This window comes from Pezoporus occidentalis, unplaced genomic scaffold, assembly GCF_034315485.1.
Source record: "Pezoporus occidentalis ecotype Australia unplaced genomic scaffold, CSIRO_AGI_Poc_V1 ctg139, whole genome shotgun sequence".
NCBI lineage: Eukaryota > Metazoa > Chordata > Aves > Psittaciformes > Psittacidae > Pezoporus > Pezoporus occidentalis.
Window position 1 is genome coordinate 1,606,692 of NW_026913198.1, and position 23,802 is coordinate 1,630,493.

The 23,802-nt window shown below is 38.5% G+C and overlaps 1 protein-coding gene across 2 annotated transcripts in view; it reads right to left on the reverse strand.

The window, feature by feature from the left end:
- LOC134159024 (cAMP-specific 3',5'-cyclic phosphodiesterase 4D-like) overlaps window positions 1-23,802 on the reverse strand; it is a 201,790-nt gene that overhangs the window by 50,922 nt on the left and 127,066 nt on the right. The window contains exon 3 of one of the 2 annotated variants that reach the window (XR_009962994.1): window positions 2,080-4,323. The exons of the other annotated variant lie outside the window; for it this stretch is intronic. The gene's annotated coding sequence lies outside the window, so the exon portion shown is untranslated. Of the gene's footprint in view, window positions 1-2,079; window positions 4,324-23,802 lie in introns of those variants that run through there. 2 annotated transcript variants of the gene reach the window in all.

Sequence of the window (23,802 nt, forward strand, 5' to 3'; positions counted from 1 at the left end):
GGCTCAATGTTCAGATGGAGATCAGTGGTGAGTGGTCCCTAATGGGACCAGTACTGTTTCATATCTTAGTCAATGACATAGCCAGTGGGATCAAGTGCACCCTCAGCAAGTCTGCAGATGACACCAAGCTGAGTGGTGCAGTTGACACGCCTGATGGAAAAAATGCTATCTAGAAGGACCTGGATAAGCTTGAGAAGTGGGTCCATGTGAACCTCATGAAGTTCAACAAGGCCAAGTGTAAATTCCTGCACCTAGGTCAGGGCACTCCCTGGTATCAATACCAGCTGTGAAAGGATTCAAAGTGGAAGAAAAACTTAGTATGACTTCACATTGCGTACTTGCAACCCAGAAAGCCAACCATATGCTGGGCTGCACCAAAAGAAATATGACCAGTAGGTCGAGGGAGGTGATTCTCCCTTTCTACTTCACTCTGAGACCCCACCTGGAGTACTGAGTCCAACTCTGGAGTCCTCAGCACAGGATGTGGCTTTGATCAACCTGATATGGTTGAAGATGTTCCTGCTTATTGCAGGGGTTTGGACGAGGTAGTCTTGGGAGGTTCCTTCTAACTCAAAGTATTCTACGATTCCATGATTAGCTTTCATAAAAAACATTTAATTGATTAGGTCTTTATAACAGTGATATGAAAATTATTTTTAAGTTATTTTTCCTCTCCAAAGGTGGCTGAAATGCAGCTAGAATAACATAGAGCTTTGAAAGAGCAAGTTGAGAGATTATGGGTTGAAGTTAGTGGGCAGACCAACATCAGCAATGCTGTGGTATGGGCCTCCTTTGGATATCTGAAGCACCCTGATATCTGCTGAAAGGACACCATAGCAAGGCACATGAAACCTAGCAGTTGCATGCTGTTTCTGGAGTGCTTTGGTGACAACTTGTGACACAAGTGATCATGACACCAACAAGGAAAGTGTCTCAACTGGACCTGGTACTCAAAAAACAAGGAAGACCTGTAGGGGAATTGAATGTTGGTGACAGTCTTAGCTGAAAAGGCTATATAATATAGGTGGAGTTCAGGATCATGAGAGGAGGGAAAAGACAAATAGCAGGACTGTGGCCCTGGACTTCCAGAGAGAAGACTTTGGCCTGTCATGGGATCTGCTAGGAATGGGATACAGGCCTGGCAAGAAGAAGAATCGAGGAGAGCTGGTTGATTCCCAAGGATCACCTTCTCCAAGCTCAAGAACAGTGCACACCAGCAAAGGGGAAATCACATAGCTGTAGCAGGAGGGCTTCATGGATGAAGAAAGCTCAAATATTAAAAGGAAGCATTCAAGAAGTGGAGGCAGGGGAAAGTAAAACATTGAGATACTATCTGAGCATGCAGGGATAGGGTTAGGAAACCAAAGTCTAGTTGAATCTGGTGAGGGATGTGTAGGGCAACAGGAATAGCTTCTATAGGTACATCAGCAGTGAAACGAAGACTAGCAAAAATGTGGGTGTCCTGCTGAATGGTTCAGGAGACCTAATGACAAACAGGGAAACTGCCAAACTACTCCTTTTTCTTTCTTTGCCTTGCTTTTTACTGGTACAACTGCTTTTCAGGAAACCCGGGAGCCTCAGACCAGAGCGGAAGTCTGGAATGAATAGGATGTAGCCTCATCAGAGTACGGTCAGGCTAAGAAAACGCTGTGCAGTATTAAGTGTGCTATCATTTTGTCAAGGAAAGTGATCCTTTCTATCGACTTGGCTGTAGCAAAAGCACATCTGGTGTGCTGTGTCATGTTCTCGGCCCCCCACTACAAGAAAGATACAGCCATCCCTGAATGAGTGTAGTAAAATCCTACCACTGGGAGTATGTTGGCAACTGGCCTAACATAAATAATTTGGGAAAACAGAATGGAAAAAAGAGCAGTAACAAGAGCTTAATGAAATTTCATGTTTATTCATCTTACAAATTTGCTTAAAATAGACAGTATTTTTTTCATGTTATTTAGTATACAGAATCACATACTGAGTCATATTTCTGAAGAAACACTGAACGGGTGTTCAATTCAGGAGCAGTTCATAGTATTTGCATTTGTAACTTGAAGTGTGGGAATGGTGACTATAGAGCATGGGAAATCCTAAAACTTTAATATCTTTTCATTTGTTACTTTTGCTGGAAATATGTGTTCTAAGTATATGTTTGCTACTAACACAGACATGGAGATCTGTCTCATTTCTGCATAGGCATGAAAGTAACTATATTCTTTAAGAAAACAGAATGACACTTTTGTAATTCAGGGTAAGCTGTTTCAGTGTCTGCTGAAACAAGGCTTCTGAAATAGATGGCAAGCTTTCTTTTTTCTTATTATTTTAATTTTCTCCAGGAAGGAATTGAAAGAAATGAAAAATTAATTTGTGCAGCATGATAAGGCAATTCAAATGTAAGAATTCCAGTCAGGCCTTGCAGACCAGATGGCTTTTAATTTTCTGGCAATACTGTTAATTGGAACTCAGGATGTAAACTTCTTTTTTAATCAGCTTTAGGCAACTGAGGTTTTTTCTAATCATATAAACAGCTGCACACTGGAAGCATCTCAGCATCACTATTGCATTACACAGTTAGCATTAGCCAGGACATGTAAGATACAAAAAAAATAATCCCAAGCAAAGTTACAGACCACTGATAATTACTTTAATGAAGCTAAAAGTGAAAGTTGGGGGTTTTATAAATATCTCACTCTTTCTCTCTTCATTTCTGAAATAAAATCTCTAGAAATCACAAGAAAAAATCTTGACATTTATTTAGTCACTAATAAGTTATGCTCCTGATTCAGCATAAAAAAATTACAAGTACATAGCTTGGTGTCATCAGCAAACTTGCTCAGGGTACACTCAATACCACTATCCATGTTGCCAACCAAGATGTAAATAGTAGTGATCGCAGTACCAGCCCCTGATGGACCTACTCATCACTGGTCTCTACCTGGACATAGGGCCATTGACAGAAACTCTTTCAGTGTGACCAACCAGCCAATTCCTTATTCACTTATTCCCTATTCACACCTGTCAAATCCAAGCCTCTCCAATTTAGAGATAAGGGTGCTATGTGGGACAGTATCAGAAGCTCTGCACAAGGAAGATGATGTCAGTTGCTTTTCCTTTATCTGCCAACGCTGTAACTCCATTATAGAAGGTCAGCACATTTGTCAGGCACAATTTTGCTTATAGTGAAGTCATGTTGGCTGTCACCAGTCACCTCTCTGTTCTCCACATGCTTTAACATAGTTTCCAAAAGGATATGCTCCATGATCTTGTAGGGCACAGATGTGAGACTGACTGGCCTTTTTAAAAATGGGGGGGTATATTTCCCTTTCCAATATGATGGAGAATGTCTTGGTAACTTTGTCAGTTCCCTCAGGAGGTGCAGATGTATCTCCTCAGGTCCCATGGATCTGTGCACGTTCGGGTTCCTTAGATGATCTTGAACCTGATCTTCTCATATGATTCTTGCATTCTTCAAGTCCTTGTCATTGGATTCTGTGAATTTGGCTGTGTGCTGCAGTGTGGCTAGAGCACTTGCTGGGGAAGACTGAGTCAAAAAATTTGTTGAGTTCTTCAGCCTTCTCCATGTCGGCTATAGCCAGGTCTCTCATTTTGCACATGAGGGGAGGTACAGTTTCTTTCATCTTCCTTTGCTGTCCTATGTACCTGAAGGTTATTTCTCACATCCATATCTGAGTTCAGCTCCAGTTGTTTCTTGGCTTTCCTGATCCCTTCTCTGCTTTTTCAAGCCATACCCCTATAACCTACCCAGGATGTGTGTCCCTGCCTGTACTGCCTATGCATTTTAGTTTTGTGTTCTAGTATGGCTAAGGGGTTTTGAATTTGCCAAGCTGACCTCCTGCCTCCCCTGCCCAGCTTCTTGCACATTGGGATTGAGAGCATTTACACCCTAAGAAAACTGACTTTAAGTATCTTCCAGCCCTTGTTTGCTTGTTTGCCTCTGAGGGAAGTTTCCCTAGGGATCTCAGTCATTAGGACCCTACACAGTCAAATTAGATGTTTCTGAGGTTTAGGGTACTGGCTACTTTTTTCCATCCTGTACCCCTGAAGATTGAGAATTCCACCAGGACATGATCACTGCAGCCCAGGCTACCTCCAGTCATGATCTCACCAATAAATTCTTCCACATTAGTAAGCAACAGGTCCAGCAGGGCCTCTCTGGTCAGGGTCTCCATCACCTGTATGAGGAAATTTGTCTTCAACGAGCTCCAATAGTTTCCTGGACTGCTAGTAGTTTGCTGTGCCGTTTTTTCCAGGAGGTGTGCAGGTTAATGAAGTCCCCTATCAGGATCAGGCCTGTGAGTGTGGTGCTTCCTGCAGATGAAGAAAGAGCTCTTTGTCAATCTCTTCTTCGAAGGGCCTGCAACAGACACCAACCACAAAGATGGCTTGGTCTGTTATTTTCACCCATAAGCTCTCAACCTACGCATTGTTGTTCTTCAAAGGTAGCTTTGAGAAATCAATCCCATTTTTAGCACAGAGGGGAACTCCACAACCTCCCCTTCCGTACCTTTAAACTTTATATAGTACTTTATAGGTGCCAATTACAGCACTCCAGTTGCGTGACTCATCCCAGTAAGTTTCTGTAACAGCAATCAGGTCACAATTTTCCATCTGGGAAATGACCACCAGCTCCTCCTGTTTGCTTCCCATGCTGCATGCATTGATACAGCGGCACTTCAGTTGAGCTGCCCACCACATCCCCTTTTTAGAAGAGCTCACCCTAATTCCCTTAAGGCAGTTCACAGGGGTTTCCTTGTTGCTTCCTAAGGCCTCAGCAACTCCTAGCCATTCTCGAATGCTTAGAACACCATCTCTTTCCCCCACTAAATCTAGTTTAAATCTCTGTTGATAAGTCCAGCCAGCTTATTGCCCAGAGCTCTCTTGCTCACACTTGGTCAGTTGAGCCCTGCCAGTTGTCAACAGACCCAGTTTCTTAACAGTATGCCCAAGGTCATATAAGCCCAGACTTTAAGCATGGCACCAGCTATGCAGCCAGCCAGCCATCTGTTCAATTCACCTCTTTTTTCTCTAACTCCCTTCTCTGACTGGGAGGGTAGAGCAGAACAACACCCATACTCCGAATTCCTTTATCATGTTCCAAGGGACATAAAGATTCTTGATATTTCTGTTGACTCAATGCAGAATCATTCAATCATTCTTGGAATAGTGGGAACGGGTGATAGTCCCACATTTTACCAGTTCCACGTGCTTTTTCTAATTGGCAGCGTCTCCATGACATCATGGATGCAAACTAGCAGCAAACAGCAAATTTCTCTAGAGATATTGTCTGGATGACAAATGGGTGCTTCAGTGCCCTTCAGCAAGGAGTCCCCAGTTACTAATACCCTACATACATTTCTGGTGGGATAAGTTCTAATGCGAGTGGGTGGCTGGACCAACTTTGCATGGTTGGCCTTTCCCAGGTCTTGTCCAGGAAGATCACTCTCACTCTTGCTTCATTCTCCACTCATAGAGCATCAAAATTATTATGCAGGGACACTTCAGGGGGAAAGGTAACTCACATCTTCAAAACTGAACTGTAGGACCTGAGAAATTAGTTAGCAATTTGCAAAGAATAACTGAAGAATAAGCCCAGTAAACTAATTAATTATTTCCCAAGTCTCTACACTGGAGAAAAAATCTAAGACACGGAACCCCAACATGTATTACGTAACTGTATGGAATGATATACATCATTTAATGCCCTCCTATTGAAGCCAAAGGCTACAGATCCATCTTTTTTTCAATCTAGTCAGAATTTTAACCAAATACTAATCCTAAATTAATTGTTTTCAGAAAACAAACACTTGGTGTTTTGAAGGCAGAAGGCCAAAGGTATGAGAAACAAATTTCCATTTAGAAGTTTCTCAGTCCCTCCATCTATTTCCCAGAAAGAACAGTATATGTGAGAGATTAGAATAGCAAAGCCTTTTAAAATCTTCTTGCAATTATTTATCTACAGGAAGAAAATGCCAGCATACAGTCAGTGTTCATGAACACTTCAGGAATATTTTTAACAAGTTTGGTTTACAGTCATACACTGCAGTATAAACAACATAGGTATAAGACACTTGGAATCATTTAGGGGATTTCCTGCTAATATTTAGAAGGGGCCATAGATTCTTTGCATATGACATATCACATTCACAAGAAAAAGGACTTCCCAGCCAAAAAGGTATGACAAACTATCTATGCATACTTATGATTTGATATTCTGAATTAATTCTGCTTGTTCATGGCTACACTGATTTACTGGAATAATTTAAAAAATCAGGGTATTTTCATTGTGATAGTCCACACTATGAGCATTTATATTATATATATATCTATCTATCTATATCTATATATATAACAGATTCCACGCACAGGCTTCAGACTGCTGCAAACCTTTCAGCAAGGAGTTTAATTTGTTTTTTTATTTCATAAGGCTTACGACAGTTTTGCTCCATGAGGAAAGAATCAGTTTTCCATGAGCACACATTTTTTAAATAGTCTAGAACTTGACTTTTTTACTTGACACTGGAGATAAACCCCTTATTCAAAGGAAAAGTTCTATGTCTTTAGCACAGTGTGGATGATGCATATTGTGCTAACAATTCTAACTTATTTCAGCACCTCAATTCTCTACAGACACATTCTATTTTCATATTTTGTATAAAAGCATTATTTTAGGAATTCATGCTTATAGTAAACAAAGGCGTTTATTCCTACTACCAGGAGACCGCCAGGTGCTTGGAATCTAGTTTTGCATTATTCTCTACATAGGCAAAGTACTACACTTATAATAAGAAAATAAAAATCAGAAATTTATTGTTTAAAGAAAAGATAAATTAGCTTCTGTTAACACAGATTATGCTGTTGTTATTATTTCCATAAACTGCTTTTTTTCCGTGACTATATTCACAGAAAATCATTCTTGGTGAAAAGTTCCAAATCCAGTCACAATCAACTGTAAGAATAATAAAAACAAAACAAAGACTTTGAAGACCAGTGTTGAAGTACTTTCCCTCCAACATATACAGGAATATGCAGTGAAAATTGTCTGAAAAAGTTTTAAATCTGAATTGGAGTTTTGATTAAAAAAAAATAAACAGGAATGAAATGAAAAGGATGCTCTCCCGTGGTGCTATTATCACACTAGTATGTGTACAGGTTTCACTCTCAAGGTTTTACTAGCACTGAGCAAGGAATATATTTTTTTGACTTCTTACAGCATAGTCCTGCAGAGTTTCATACATGTATGTGCTCTGCGCACAGAGCCCTGAAGTGGACTCTTTGTAGACTGAGGTCCTAATTTTGAATTATTAATCTTCTTTTATTCCTTGATGGGTTTTTTTTTTCAGATTGCAGAAATACAAGGAAATGTAAAACAATGGAAAAAGTAACATATGTCAGTCAAAAGTGAAAGCCCCTGTTAAATAAGTCTACATATACAATATAAAGTGAAATTAGAATAAAAATTGTTACCTAAAGAAATTTATTATTGAAACCAGCTACTTAAGTTTTTCTAAAGGCAAATCATACCACACAAACCTAATTAAATTCTATAAAGGAGATCACACATTTCCCGTTTAGCTAATAACCTGCTTGGACTTGGAGAAAATTTTCTGTCAAAGCTTTTGAGAAAGCTAGGAAAATGTTAAAATAAGAAAGTCTTTGCATAAATAAGTAATTAAAGGAAAAGAAAGAGAAGATAGGAGTCAGGTCAGATCAGGCTCTGCGTTGGAAAAATATTATTACTGGAGTTCCATTAGAATGTGCACTGATGTCCTTGCTACTCAATGAAGTCCTAAACAATCTATAAAAAATGACTGCACAATAAGATGACAAAGTTTGATGATGATACTAGGTCATAGTAGTAAAAATAACAGCTAACTATGAAGAGCAGAAAACAAGCACGGGACTGAGTGACCAGACAATAAAACAGCAGCTGAAATTTCATGTAGAAAAAGGCAAAGTAATGCACATGGAAAAAATAATTTTTAACTTTACATGCAAATTGAGATCTCTGCACTTATCATTTCCACTCAGGAGACTGTGGAGTTACTACTGCATGGAAACATAACCTCACTGCTCAGCAACGGTTTAAAAAAGAAGAAAAGAAAAAAGCAGATGTCTGACATTATTAGGAAACGAATAGGAAACAAAATTGAGTACACCATGGTACTGTATAAATAATTGTTTAGGCACATCTAGAAACACTGCATGTTTTTCTGGTCTATCCACATTTCAAAAAGAAATATATAGACTTCAGAGAGGTTCAGAGTTTGTTGACAAGGGTGATCAAATGTACAAAAAGTCTTCTTTGCAAAGAGTTGCTAAATAAAATAATAATAATTATATTCAGAACCGGCATAAAGAGATAGATTAGACTGATCCAAGAATCATTCAAGCTTGGGAGGAGCCTCTGGTTTTGTCTATTCCAGCCTCCTGTTCAGAGATCAGTACTGAGTTCACAGTAACATGATTACAGCTTTATCCAGTTAAGTGTTGTTGGGTCATCCTCCAGAGATGGAGACTGAACTGCCTCTTTGTGCAACTTTCCAATGCTAAGTGGTCTTCAATATAAATTTTTTTCTCTGTACCCAGTAAAAACCTCTACTGTTTCCATTAAAAGCCACTTGAACTGCCTTATCTTTATCAGTATCTTTAGTCTTCAAACTAAATTTTAAAATTGCACAGAATAGACCTTGAATAAGGTGCAGGACTAAGGTCTGAAACAGAAAAAGGAGCAAGAGTCTGAATTGTGGGAATCTTGCTGACTTGCAGATTGTGGAATTTCATGTGTATTCAAGGAAAGACTCGGCATACCATTCACAGAAGAGTAATTCACTGATGCTTACTAAGGGATGCTTGGGAGACATGACATTTGATTAAATGGACTCTTGTTCTCACCTGCCACAGCTATTCTTACATCAATGCTCTTTTAACAGTTTCTGGTTAACACACACTGCCACTGATGGGAGCTATAGATTCAAATTTTTCAGGTCAGTTTCTCTCCTTATTAATTCTATGTAATGGTAGCCCATCTCTCTACCCAGAGCTGTTCACATAATGTATATCAACCACGGCTCTTCACAGATTTCAATATCACAATTCTACAGTCTACTTCTGATAAATTCAGCTATGCTGGCCATAGTCCCAAAGCTTCAGCTCTGCAGGTAAGTGAGGATTTACCAAAATGCTATCGAGGGTCATGAGACAATACAGGTAATGGTTCTGATGGGCAAGAAACCTCCTTCATGAGCGCTAGCCCCCATGTTGTTATGAAAGCTGAATTTAGTACTCTTGAACACTAGGGATTAATATTACTTGATACATTCCATGCTTCTAAAATCACTAAGTACCTCCACCAGTGCTCTTCCTGACTATATGCAGCAGTTCATCACTCATTTGGTATTAAATTTCTCCTGAGTATATTTTGCTGACTATTAAAAATTGTTGCAAATATTCTGTCTCATACTTTGCATCAGCTGACTCCAGTCTAGACATGAGTGTAAACTCTTGTATTTAAGCCATGTGAATTGGAAGGGAGAGGACACAAAGATAAATCAAAAGAGAGCAAAACCCCAAAATAGGAGACCATAAATCTCTATCTCAGAGAAATTATGAGTTTGCATGACTTGCTAACAAGAAACAGACCTTGAAGTTGAGCTGCAAATTAAAATATTCTAATACCAAATGTCAAGACCCAAACTATGAATGTACCATAACCATGTTATGGCACATTGTCTGCTTTTATGATGAATGCCATTAATACTGTTATTTTATTTCTGAAGACTTAATCAAATGTGAAAAATGAAGGAAGAAAATAGTACAGACACACGGAAAGGCAAATCTGGAGGAACATTTGTAGCTAGGGAGAAACCCGAAGGTCCATGAATGATATGTAATTCCCACGGTGTTATATTTACTGAGTTGGCCCTTGACATTTTGAATTTTAGGAACATAAAAAGCTACCTGAATTAATATCAAATTAAGAGGTGATTATCCTCCCAGTAATGTCTTACTTTTATCAACTGAAAACAATTCTAAAAGTTGCTGGCCTAAAATTTAGTTCGAAGATGGGAATTTTGTGTGGAAAAGAGATTGTCAAAGATGACAAGGAAAGAAAGGAATAAAATTACTCAGGCCAGAACTAAAAGCTATAAAGCGTTTGCATAACCTGTTTTGGTTTTTGTTTGGTCGGTTCTTTTGGGACGGGGGGTTATTTTTATTTTTATCCTGAGTGGTGGAAAAAAGTTGAGTAACTCAAAAACATGAGAAATCTGCCAGAGGTAAAAGCACACTAGAAAATAAATCTCTTTCCCTGAAGAGAAAGATTTTATTAAGTTCCCCTGTTTTTACTTGATTGAAAGGTGTGTCAAAAATTTTTCTTCTGAAATAAGGAAGAACCACATCTTCTAATTTTACCAAAGATGTTGCTCAAATTACCTTGAAGTACTAGAGACAATACAGTCTCAAAGCTCCACAGAATCTTCCATTGCATCAGTCATTGCATCATTTCAAGCCAAACACTACTGAAAGGAGTTGCCATGTATAACAAAATACAATTCCCAGCAAATGAAGTAAATAATGTATTAGAATTAAAGTCCAGATTTACAAAGGTAAATCACCAAATTTCATGATAAGCAGAACTGAATACCCTAAAAACAAGAAGCACACACATTTACTCCCCACATAAACTGTATCCTTAATTTAAATTTATCAGATTAATAAGATTTTTTTATTTTATTTTTTTTTTAGAGTGAAGACAATCTCACATTGTTTTTCTAGTTTGAAGATATTCCCTCTCTAAGCAGCTAAAGACCTGATAGTATTAGAAGAGCTGGACAGAATGATATAAAACCAAACACACTTAGCCAATACAGTTTTTTCAACAGCATTTAAAATTTGCTGGAAAAATTTAGTGTTCAAGTAAGCAAAAATATAACCCAATACCTTAACATCATGTATTTTCCTCTTTTTCCCCCTCCCAGTAGCTTCCTAAATGTGGGAAGAATCTATATCAGAAAGTAGACAGGAAAGAGAACACAGTTTTCTAACAGAGAAGTGAGGAGCAGCTCATGAATATTCATTATCTGAATGCAGGAGTGTGACTTAAGTCAGGAACCTAGATTCTTCACCTGTTCGGCAGAGAAAAAGGCATAATCACATCTTAGATACTCTGAATTGCCCTGGAGATTCCCTAGTCAGGAAATAAAACCAGCTCCCAAACTGGGTTTCTGAAGAGAGTTCTCTGGTATGACTGTCAATGACCCCTTTCCCATCCCCAAAATGGCTGCATCCCAAGCAACTCTGCTTTCATATCTGAGAATTCCACCTTCAATATTTCTTTATCTGTTCATGGGAGCCAAAAGCAATACTCCATCATTTAGATAAATTATTTCAACAGAAATAGCAGCTAGCTTGTCAGGTTGTCAAACAAAACTATATTAAGACTTTATATGAACTTCATATCCTTTGTGTCTGGAAGGCCTAACTGTCAATCCAGTAACAGAGCTACAAACTAGAAAAGACTTCTGAATTTTATCTTACTGTTTAGGATTCATTAATCTTGCTCCTTGATCAAATTAAGCCGTCTACTACCACTACAGCCGTAGAATTCCTCTTACAAAGTAATCAAAATCAGTTGTTCCAGCTCACCTATTTGGAAGTCAGCCCTGAAACCTCAGTTCTCTGACAGTCATCTTATAATCCACCTAGATGTCTTGCTGGCTACTCCATTCTTTTTGTTTTTGTACAAATACTTCCTTCAGTTTAAGCAAGATCCTAGTCCTTTCTGGTTCCCAGACTTTATTTCTCCATTGCTATCATTTCTAATCTCCTGTTTTTAAGAGGATTCAGCAGCATGACATCATATTAGTGGTTGACATCATACTTCTCCAAATATGGATAAACCTTTCTCAAACTTAAATAATTAAAAATGTGTACTATATTCCAGCTGGATGGCTTTCTATTATACAAGGCAAAAGTACTTATTTCACTAGTGGAAAAAGTTTGCTTTATGCATTCTAGAATCCTATTCTTCTTTTTCAAAGCAACCTCACATTGTGAAGTATAAGTCAATCTATGATCTACTAAGAGGCTGAAGTCTGTATTGGCTTCTGTACTTTGAAGTTGATAAGCCTTCAATTTATGGCAGAAATACTTCTTATAAAGTCCCCTATGTGCATGACTTTTTATTTCAAGTTTTTATGTTTCTTCCTATTTCAGCTAGTCCACAAGGCCACTAACATCTTCACAAGAGACAATTGTAGTCTCATTTATTGATGACGCTTCATGACTTGAGACAAATCAAGTTAGCCAAACCACAAAGGAAATCTTCATGTAACACCCAACCAGCCTTACAGATAACACTCCAATAGAATTTGCTGGCTGTCCTTTGGATAATTCTTTGTCCAACTTGTAATTCTTAAACTGAGCATTGCCTTCTCCACACTGACTAATCCATACATAGCGTGTCTGACCAGATTAAATCTCTAACATTTTTTCATCTAGGAAATGAATTAAGAAAGAATAATAGCATCTTAGAGCACTCTATTGCAAAGGATTGATAAATTTTAATATTATTTTCTTTTTAAATCAGTTTTTTCTTCTCCTTTAAAGCAATGTTCTGTGAATTGTCAGACACCATACTGCCCCCACCATAAACCACAGGAAGCCAGTAATAAACTTTTAAAAAGAACAATATTTCCTAAAGGACAAACTTTCAGTCACAACAAGCAAAACAATATTTAGAAGAAAAAGTACATACTGGGCAGATCTATTCGGCAGACATGGCAAGGAAGTAGAATATGATAGGAAAGTATGTGTATAACTCTGCCTTTTCACAACACTTCAACATTTCTTAATATATTCTGTAGGAATTTTTTTCTAAAAGAACGTGTTTATTCACTATTTAAATTATAGTTTTATGGGTTTTTTTTCTGCTCAACAGTATTCTTTAAAAATTTAAAATTTTCTGATTCAGCTTTATCTTAAACTTTTCTAGCAATAAAAACATTAATGAGCACACATCTTCCTGATTCAGACATTTTATGAGCTATACACAAAGTTCAGATTCAACTTACTTAAAAAATGTGCATCTATGTCTTTTATGTTTTTTACATGGATGCCAGTACATTATAGCACTCTATAGTAACATGCTAGTACTACGTACTTCCTTATTTCAACATGTTTAGATGCAAGGTTAACTTGAAAATTTCTAGGCTTATCTCAAAGCCAAGAATTTGTAATTACAGCTCCTTAGGAATTCAGTTTACCTTAAATAAGTAATACATGCATTCCACATGAACTCAGTTTCAGTACTACTTTGTAGGGAGTTTTATGTTATCTGTATATTTTTACAATTGTGCATGTCAACAAGAGCCAACTTCAACTCTGATATGAACAGAATGTGTCTGGAATATAATTTGCTTTCAAGTTGCAGAGTAAATTTACCAATGGCAATATGTATAATAAAGATATAGGCTGGCTGGAGAGTTGATTGAGAGTAGCCCTGAGGAGAAGGACTTGGGTGTTCTTTCTTGACAAGAAGCTGACGTGAACAGGGAGTGTGCGCTCTCAGCCCAGAAAGCCAACCGTATCCTGGGGTGCATCAAAAGGAGTGTGACCAGCAGGTTGAAGGAGGTGTTCCTGCCCCTCTACTCTGCTCCCGTGAGACCCCAGTTGGAGTACTGTGTCCATCTCTGGAGCACCCAAGACAAGAGGGACATGTACCTGTTGAAGTGAGTCCAGAGGAGGTTACAAAGATAGTCAGAGGAGCATCAGACCCTCAGACCTGGAGCACCTCTCTTATGAAGACAAGCAGAGGGAGATGGGCTTGTTCATCCTGGAGAAAAGAAGGCTCAGGGGACACCTTATAGCAGCTTCCAGTACCTAAAGGGGGTCTACAAGAAATCTGGAGAGGGACATTTTACAAAAGTATGTAGGCATAGGACAAACCGGAATGGTTTTAAACCATTTGCCCTCAGCAAGTTTGCCAGTGACACCAAGCTGTGTGGTTCAGTTGACATGCTGGAGAGAAGGAATGCCATCCAGAGGGACCTTGACATGCTTGTGAGGTGGGCTGATGCCAACCTTATGAAATTTAACCATGCCAAGTGCAAGGTCCTACACCTGGGTCAGAGCAATCCCAGGCACAGCTACAGGTTGGGCAGAGAAGAGATTCAGAGCAGCCCTGCAGAGAAGGACTTGGGGCTGCTGGTTGATGAGAAAATGAACATGAGCCGGCTTCAGTGTGTGCTTGCAGCCCAGAAAGCCAACCATGAAAGCCAACCTGGGCTGCATCAAAAGGAGCGTGACCAGCAGGTCAAAGCAGGTGATGCAGCTCCTCTACTCTGCTCTCGTGAGACCTCACCTGGAGTACTGTGTGCACTTCTGGTGTCCTCAACATAAAAAGGACACAGAACTGTTGGAACAAGTTTAGAGGAGGGCAACGAGGACGATCAGGGGACTGGAGCACCTGCCGTAGGAAGATAGGCTGAGGAAGCTGGGGCTGTTCAGGCACTGGAAAGGGTTGCCCAAGGAAGCTGTGAATGCTCCATCCCTGGCAGTGTTCCAAGTCCAGGTTGGACAGAGCCTTAGGTCACATGGTCTAGTGTGAAGTGCTCCTGCCCACGGCAGACGGGTTGGAGCTAGATAAACATAAGGTCCTTTCTAACCCTAACTATTCTATGATTCTATGATTCTAAACCAAAAGGGAGAAGATCTAGATTAGACTTTAGGAACAAGCTCTTTCCATTGAAGTTGGTGAGGCACTGGAACAGGGTACCCAGAGAAGTTGTGGCTGCCCCATCCCTGGAAGTGTTCAAAGCCTGACTGGATGGGGTTTTGAGCAACCTCGTCTAGTGGAAGGTGTCCCTTCCACAGCAGGGGGGTTTGAACTAGCTGATGTTTATGGTCCTTTCAAACACTAACTATTCTATGATTCTGATGCGTATTCCTTGGTTTTGTCACTCACTGTCATTCCTAATCCCTTATAATTTCTTGACTGTGCATTGGAGAAGGCAATCCAAGAGAACAAATTTTTTTAGCTCACAATATTGTATTACCTTACAAGAGGTCAGGTTTTAAAACAAGACTTTCTCAGATTTTGTATGGACAAAAAGGCCTCAGCTATCTGAAATTTGTAAGTGAAACATTTAACTGAATAACACCAGGCAGTCTAAGCCTTATACAGCATTAAAGATTAATACACAGTTTTAATTGAAGAATGGCCACTTCTCCAATGTGATCTTTTGATGAAAAGTATATCTGTGAAGTTTTAAATCCAATATGTAAGCCACATTAATAGCTTTCCTAGGGAGGCCTTCTTTAGACCTATATAGATTCATATTTATAAGGCAAAAGAGTAAGACAAGAGTTAACTAAAGCATATTTATATTAGATTAAGCTGCCTCATAATGTAATTTCTATAATTATTCTAGAAAAGTATATAACCAATTGCAGCTCATGAAGTGCATGTAGCAGGCTTGAATCCATGCTTTTTGATGCATGATTTAACATCAGAGAAGAAATTGTCAGAATCAAACTAGTCAATCTTGTCTCGTTAGTAAGATTTTGCAAGCCATGTGAGGTTTAAAAGTTACATACTGTCCATTTCTTACACAAGAAATAACATGCTTATGCTTTTCATTCCAGCAGTGAAATGAGAGAGATTGGTAGTCCCGTCTATTCACCCTAGCACAGGCATCCAACAATTGCTGCAGTTTCTCACAGACAACTATAATTGCATCACTCAACTGATGAGAATTACTTTCTATAATTTTTAAGACTTCTACAAAGAAGTACATATACTAGTTTTCAATTTCATGTCTTCTTTTCTAAAAGTATCTTAGCATTTCCAGATTATTTCACATTTATTTTATATATTTGAGTCTTAATGAAAAGAAGAAGGAAGAAAGCTGGAATGTGTATTTCGCCACATCACAGTGAAAATAGGAAGGTTTTTCTCTACTTCCAATGTTCGCATGAATGAAATAATGAAACAAAAAGAAAACACAGCTAAATATCAACAGTTTTCATTTGCATGACAGTTGAAGTGGCCTCCTGTGTCAGCATAAGAACTGGATTATTTTCAGACTGTGTTACCTGTCACCTTTAATAAAAGCTGGTCAGGCAGGGACAGTTGCAGCATGCGCTGAGTTTGGCAATGGCATATCAGCAATTTATCCTGCAAAAGTGAATGACACGAAACCAAAATTCCAAATATCTTCCACAATAGATTCCTGCAAATACTCCAAAGAAACCCCAACAAATCAAAAAATCGCTCTGAAGAAGACAGATTTGGGGTTATACTGTTGCTACTATCATCCTAGATTCTCCTTGTTTTTAAAAAAGAAAATAGTATAAGACCTGAATTATGGGATCATAAATGCCCATTTTGTAAATGTTTAAATTCAGGATCCTTTTGTTTCAAAGCACCAGAGTTTACTCTCAGCAAAACCTCCACAAGGCATTTCCTTTCAAAAAATATCAAAATGATTGATACAATTTGTCTTCCCCTAAAATAATCCATATAAAGAATGGTGTTATGATGCCGAAAGATAAGCCTCTCATTTAAATTGTGGGATCACTTCAAATCCTAGACATTCCCCTCTCTCCTTTCAATTCTATTATGCTACATATCTCACTGGTCACACACAGATCTTTGAACACAGAAGTATTACATTTAAAAAATATAGGCATCTATGCCTGCTATCTTGAAATTGCAACAGCATAAAAATAAGACTGTGACTGTAGCCATATGTGCAGAGGTGCTTGCTGTTAAACTTTAACAGAATCTGCACACCTTGTGTCCACTTACAAAGCTTTCTGCAGCAATTAAAACACAAATTGGGTGCTTGAAATCAGAGTTTCCTTGATCAGAGAATGAGCAGAGAGGAACATACTTCTGGCACTATAGGGAGTGCTGTATAGGCATAAGTGGATACAACTCATCATGTGGGCAGAAATATCTCTTAATCATGCTGTGTTCTCCTGAGAATCAGGCAATCAGAGAGTCATAGGAAGGTTTCAGTTAGAAAGCACCTTAAAGATTATCTAGTTCAAATCCCCCTGTCATGGGCAGGGACACCTTCCACAAGACCAGGTTGCTCAAGGGTCTCTCCAGCATAGCCTTGAACTACCAGGGATGGAGCATTCACAGCTTCCTTGGGCAACCCATTCCAGTGCCTCACTACCCTCACAGTAAAGAACTTCTTACTTATATCCAACCTAAACTTCCCCTGTTTAAGCTTTAACCCATTACCCCTTGTCCTGTCACTACTGTCCCTAATGAACAGTCCATCCCCAGCATCCCTATAGCCCCCCTTCAGATACTGGAAGGCTGCTATGAGGTCTCCACACAGCTTCTCTTCTCCAGGCTGAACAGCCCCAGCTTCCTCAGCCTATCTTCATACGGGAGGTGCTCCAGTCCCCTGATCATCCTCGTGGCCCTTCTCTGGACTTGTTCCAACAGTTCCATGCCATTTTTATGTTGAGGACACCAGAACTGCACACAATACTCCAAGGGAGGTCTCACGAGAGCAGAGGGGCAGGATCACCTGCTTTGACCTGCTGGTCATGCTCCTTTTGATGCAGCCCAGGATACGATTGACTTTCTGGGCTGCGAGCGCACACTGAAGCCGGCTCATGTTCATTTCTCATCAACCAGCACCCCCAAGTCTTTCTCCGCAGGGCTGCTCTGAATCTCTTCTCTGCCCAACCTGTAGCTGTGCCTGGGATTGCCCTGACTCAGGTGTAGGACCTTGCACTTTGCATTTTTGAACTTCATGAAGTTTGCACTGTCCAGCTTTCAAGTGTGTTGAGGCCCCTTTGTGGTGGCATCCCTTTCCTCCAGCATGTCAACCACACCAATTAACTGCTAACATGACAGTAAATAAAAGGATTTACAAGTGTAATCCATTTTATATCCGTTGAAACCATACCATACAAAACAATCACAAATTTATATTTTTTTAGAGATTTTTTACTTGAAAACACATTTAAAAAAACTTCAAGATGCTGTGGAGAGGGAATGGGAAGGGGAGGTGGATTGTTAGCCATTTGCATAGATTTGAGAGATAAAAATGTACAAGATCTGGACACAAATTTGTAGCACCTTACTGTAGAGCTCAAGAGAAATTGCATCTTTCTCCATACAAGCATTTCCTATATTGACAGAATTTTTACCTATGGTGAAACTGGCACTCTACAAACTCAATCCCATAACTAGAAATATTGTTGTTTTCCAAATTTTAGGGCTTCTTTAGCAAAAGTATGGTGGCTTCCAGAAATTAAACTCTTAGAAAATCTCATGCATCCATTTATGCACAATTAAAAATGTTGAGGCAAGTTTCCCCGAAAACATTACACATCAAGAGGAAAAACTCCACTGTTTTACTCCAGCAAACTAATGTTAACAAAGAACTTCAACTCCAGATGTCCCAAGCTTATAAATTATTTTTTTATTATTTAGTTATTTTCATATAATCATCTTTTTTAGTAACTTATTTTATATTAATATTCCAACAAGAAACACCAACTTTAAAAACATTTTCCCTAATTTTCCGCTTATCAAATGCTATATTAAGGCATGTACCTTACCTTTACCGGCTCCGCTGAAGACACAGTTTCCTAGTTTCTGTTCTGGTAATTTGAAAAACTTTCTCTTTTTAGTATTTCATGAATGAGAGAAATGGTTAGAAATACAGTTTGTTGAGTCTTTATTCTTCCATGCTTCTGTTTACTAACTCAGGCAACAAATGTGTCTTTCCTACACAATCCCATACGTCAGAATTGTAACCTCTGACCACCAACTAAACATGCATCTTCAAACATTTCAACACTGCTACTGTCCAGTCTGTAATTTCAGAGTTTCACAAACCCCTAATGAAGGGATGCTTACATTGTTATTTTTGTGTTGCCTTGGTGATGTCATGAATGCGCTCTTGTTTCTATAGCACCCAGAAAGGAATTCTTACATCAGAAGTAGATCTTGCTTTTTAATAATGCTGGATATTTGTGATAGACTGCTGTATGGGGAAAAACACAAAAACAGTGTTTGGCTGAGATTTATGCAAGCAAGTTTTTATTAGCTACTCGTCTGAGTTGTGACACGCAACCTTTTCGCCTTCATCCTAGCAAAGGCAAAAAGCACACTTCCTTCCCTTGATTGTTTCCTTTCTGAAAACACTTTTAATACGGCTGTATATTTTAAAACCCCAGAAAGACTGGGCAAAGGGGGTGGGGTGGTAGGAGTGAGTCATGGGCAGAAAAAGACAGAAAGGAGTGCTAATGCTTTAAGTAGTTGCTAGTATCCTTGATGTACAGCCTTGGGTACACACCAACGTCTTGGAATGAAGAGTGTGTTAGCAAATTATTGTTCACCCTAGGATATTCAAGAATTGCTATACCAACATTCTTTCCTCTCCCCTGCTCTAATCCTGTTCTTGAAAGGAGAGAATATTGAGCACATTGAAAAAACCCTAGCAACATCTGCAGCTTTCAGGTCTACTTTAGGCTTTTCAGACTGAACAAGATTCAAAGAGTACCCGTGAGTAATCTTTGCTCATGAGTAATCTTTGCTCATTCTCCTTGTAATGCAACTGTTTTCTTTTTGGTCAATTCAATTGTACATCTTCTGTTTAATACAAGCATTATTAGCTTGTAGCAACAATTAGAAAAATGGTATTTTTGCTCTTTTAGAATGAAAAATCTGGGTTTCTAAAACTTCACCAGTCCCATCAATGACACCTGTGCAAAGCTGCATAGAGGTTTTCAAGGTCACATAAAATCTACCTTCTTCTGTCACAAATTTCTCCCTGTAAAATGCCAACAGAAGTACCTCACCAGACCCTTGACAAAAGCAATGAATCAATTTTAAACATATTTTAACCTGCAGTTTTCCTAAGCCTGAGTGCTTTCTATTGCCAGACCTTAAGGCATATTTTAAAGTCAATAGATACTTTCCCTGAGGGAGTTTTGTTTTTTTTCTGAAGAAAGAATATCATTCACCTCTGAGAAAGTAGTATTTCAGCACTCTCTACCATATGATATCTATCTTACTGAACTATTAATTTGTTTTGTTTGTTTTCCTTAGTGATACTGTGATGGACAAATTGTACCATATTTATTCTTTCCGTTTATACATCCCACCTAGTTTTCAACACTCTTGGAGCCAAAATAATGGTCTCTCTCCCAGACTCACTACATTTACTGCAGCTTCTATATTACAGCTTTATTCATTGATTCAGGCTTAGAATAATACAGTGGAGTGTTTGTTTTTGTTGGGGCTTTTTCTTTTATTACTTTACATTTAACATTTAGAGGAACATGGAGAAACACAATCAGAGGAGGTGTTAAAGCTAGAATAGAGCCACAAACAGAAACTGGAAGAGTAAAAGGAATTGTTATGCGCTAAAAAATGAGTAAGAACATATGGCTAACTGAAGGAAAAATGAACAGAAGACTAGTACTTGTGAACACTGAAGGAAGGGAGGGAAGGGAAGGTATGATTAGGCAAGAAATATCCAATAAATGCATTCCCTAATTTGCATCCTTTATCTTGACTGTTCTGCTGACTGACAAAGTCCATTAAGAAGCAACTCAGCAAATGACATAGTCAGCACAAGCTAAATAATTAGCATATATTTAATTCTAACTAGATTTTCTACGGGGAAAAATAATCCTCAGTTTCTCTTTCCCTTTTCCACAGGCACACACTTTTCTACAAACATAAAATTCTATAGTTGAAGAAAAGAGGTGAATATTTAAGACATACTCAACCATAGTTAGTTTCTTGTAATTGCAACAATCAAAACATGGCAGTTTGAATTCCCAGGGAATTATGCAAGTCACATTTCATTCACTATGCAACACATTGAGACTGATGAGTTTGTCATGACAATATATAAGCTTTAGAGGTTCCAGTGTCTACCTCTGCTTCTGACAACTCATCTAATAGCATAGAATTTTGAATTATTTAATGTACCAAAACAGAAATGAAAAATGGTAGAGAACATTTGCAGTAGGATATTAGAAAAAGGCAAGGATTTCACATCTCCGAGATACCTTTTGAAAAAGGTGTAGGCAACTGTTGAGAATTCCCATGTTATTAGCTATTGAAAAGGTGCAAGACAACAGTGACTGATTACTTAAACTTGGTACACAAAGTAATTGAAATAAACTACAGAAAAATGATTTTTTAATTTCTGTTCATCCACAGAAAAATCTCAAATTGCTGACTTGTAACTAGGTAGATCATCTCTGCACTCTGTTATTTCAACTATTTTAATTAAATCTTTTTACCAAAGTGTAGAGGAAAAATACTAAGCAATCATGAAAATAGCACATGTTCGTAAAATAACAACAGCTCTGATCAGGTGCCCAATTAGGGAAATATAAATGGTTAGCTGGGACTACATCACTACGTAAGCTACTGCACAACCAATGAGGCCAGAGGGCAGTTTGGAAAATATGAAGCAGCACTTTCAATACCAGTATATATGACATCTGTCATAACCATGTTCAGAAGTTGTCAAAGTGTTCCAAATATTTTTATATGCTCCTATTACCCAGAAAACTAGATAGTATTTTTTTATAAAAATACTTGCAATTGAGATAGTAACATAGTAACTTTTGATTCTATCAAGAGAAAATGCAAAAAGGAAATTCAGGACAGTTATTTTTAAATAATTTTATGACTTGAGATTTTACGTCTAAAGTGATCCCAAAAGGCACAAGATGGAAAAGCACTATAAGAGTAATTAAATGGATTAGTAATAGGTATCACTGTTATGTCTCCTTTACACCAGTTTAATTTTGCTTAAAGGTAGGTAAGATGCAGTACCATTTGAAGATATGAGAGAAAAATCAGAAATTTACATCAGACAACAGGTTTCTGATGTTTACAGCTCAATGTTTTATGGCAGACAGTAGTACCTCTAGTAAGTGAGGACCCTCCTAACCCTCATCACAGTACTGGTACTCATTTGATATAAAAGTAATTTTCACCTTGCTACACTGAATTTAAAGTATTAAAAATATTATCTTTTGCCTGGAAGAGAATGTAATTTGAAGAAAAATAAGCAAACATTCGGAGTGTGGAAGGAAAGTGGTACAGCGTAGACACTAGAAGAAAACTTCACACCCCCGTTTTGGGTGGTATTGGTGTTTTAAATTGATTCCTTTGGCAAATAGAGAGAATTGCTAGGTAACAAGAGATGCCAGAAGAGCCTGCAAAGATACTTAGAGAATGGTCCAAATACAGCTACAAATAACATCATGCTGGTTTTGTGAAGGTCACCTCCACAGCCCCTCACTCAAGTCTTACTAGAAAACAACACATTCTCTACATTCACTTCATCGCATGTATTTTCCAATGTAGCGCCCTTTTCTTCTTTTTTTGGGTTGTTTTTTTTGTTGTTTTTTTTTTTTTGTAAAACAGCACCTTCCGGGGACAAAGGGTCTGCCATTTCAAGAGATAAACACAGAAAACCTAATTTGCTCTATCAAGAGAGAATCATTAAGTACAAGTATTTGAACAGAGATGATTGCTTTATTTTGAAAACTGCACGGCAAAACCCTTGAGACTTGAGCCTTTACTGTCTAGATGGTGCCATTCAGCTGGTTTCTTATGAAAAGACTAACAGCTGAAAATTTTTTTTAGAAGGAAATTTTTATAGGTACTGAGAAAACTTCTAGCATTTTATTCCCTGAAGCAAAGCAACCAGAGTGGCCAGAAACATTGACGCATGTAGCTAGAAAACAATTTAATTTTTTTCCTCACTGTCCATGTATAAAGTCTTCCCCTCCCACCATAGTTCATTTGCTCTCACATTATCATTCAGAAACTATTTTTACTAAGCAATATCTGGGTCTCAGCATGTGTCATGTAAGGTAGATATAGATCCCTGCTGGGAAATCAATTATGTGCAATGTTCTGCCCCAGAAAGAGTTAGAAGTTGTCTATTAAGTGACATTACTTATAAAGCACATACAGTGAGAAGAATGTAGACAAGAGTGTGATAGCCTTTGCCTGCATTTCAAACTTCATTAGTAGAAAACTCAATAATTTATTTACCTAATGGGAATATTGGGCAGTATTGCCTCCAAGTATTTTCAAAAGTACACTTATGTTTTGAAGTCAGTTTTCTCAAGACTGTAATCCAAAATCTATCAGAAGAAACACAGCATATACACTTGTCCTGGGTTCAGCTGTTGCAGTCATTTTTCTCCTTCCTAGTAGCTGGTACAGTCCTATGGTTTTACTTTAGTCTGAGAACAACACTGATAACACCAATGTTTTTATTTGTTGCTAAGTAATATTTACTCCAATCAAGGACATTTCAGTCTCATACTCTGCCAGTGAGGAGGGGCACAGGAAGCCGGGATGATGCAGAGACAGGACATCTGACCCAAACTAGCCAAAGTGGTATTCCATACCATGGCACATCATGCTCAATATATAAACTGGGGGCAGTCACGCAGAAGGGCAGGTCACTGCTCCGGTCGGGCTGGCTATCGATCAGTGGGTAGTGAGCAGTTGTATTCTCTCCCCTTGTTATTTCCCTTATCATTATTATTATTGGTGGTAGCAGCAGTTTTGCGTTATGCCTTAGTTACTGGACTGTTCTTATTTCAACCTGTGGGAGTCAACATTCTTTTGAATCTCCTCCCAGTCCCTCTGGGAGCAGGGGAAAGAAGGAGAGAGTGAGCGAACAACTGCATGGTTCTGAGTTACTGGCTGGGCTTAAACCATGACAGCACTGAAAAAAAATATCCCTGCCTCATTCAACATTTGAT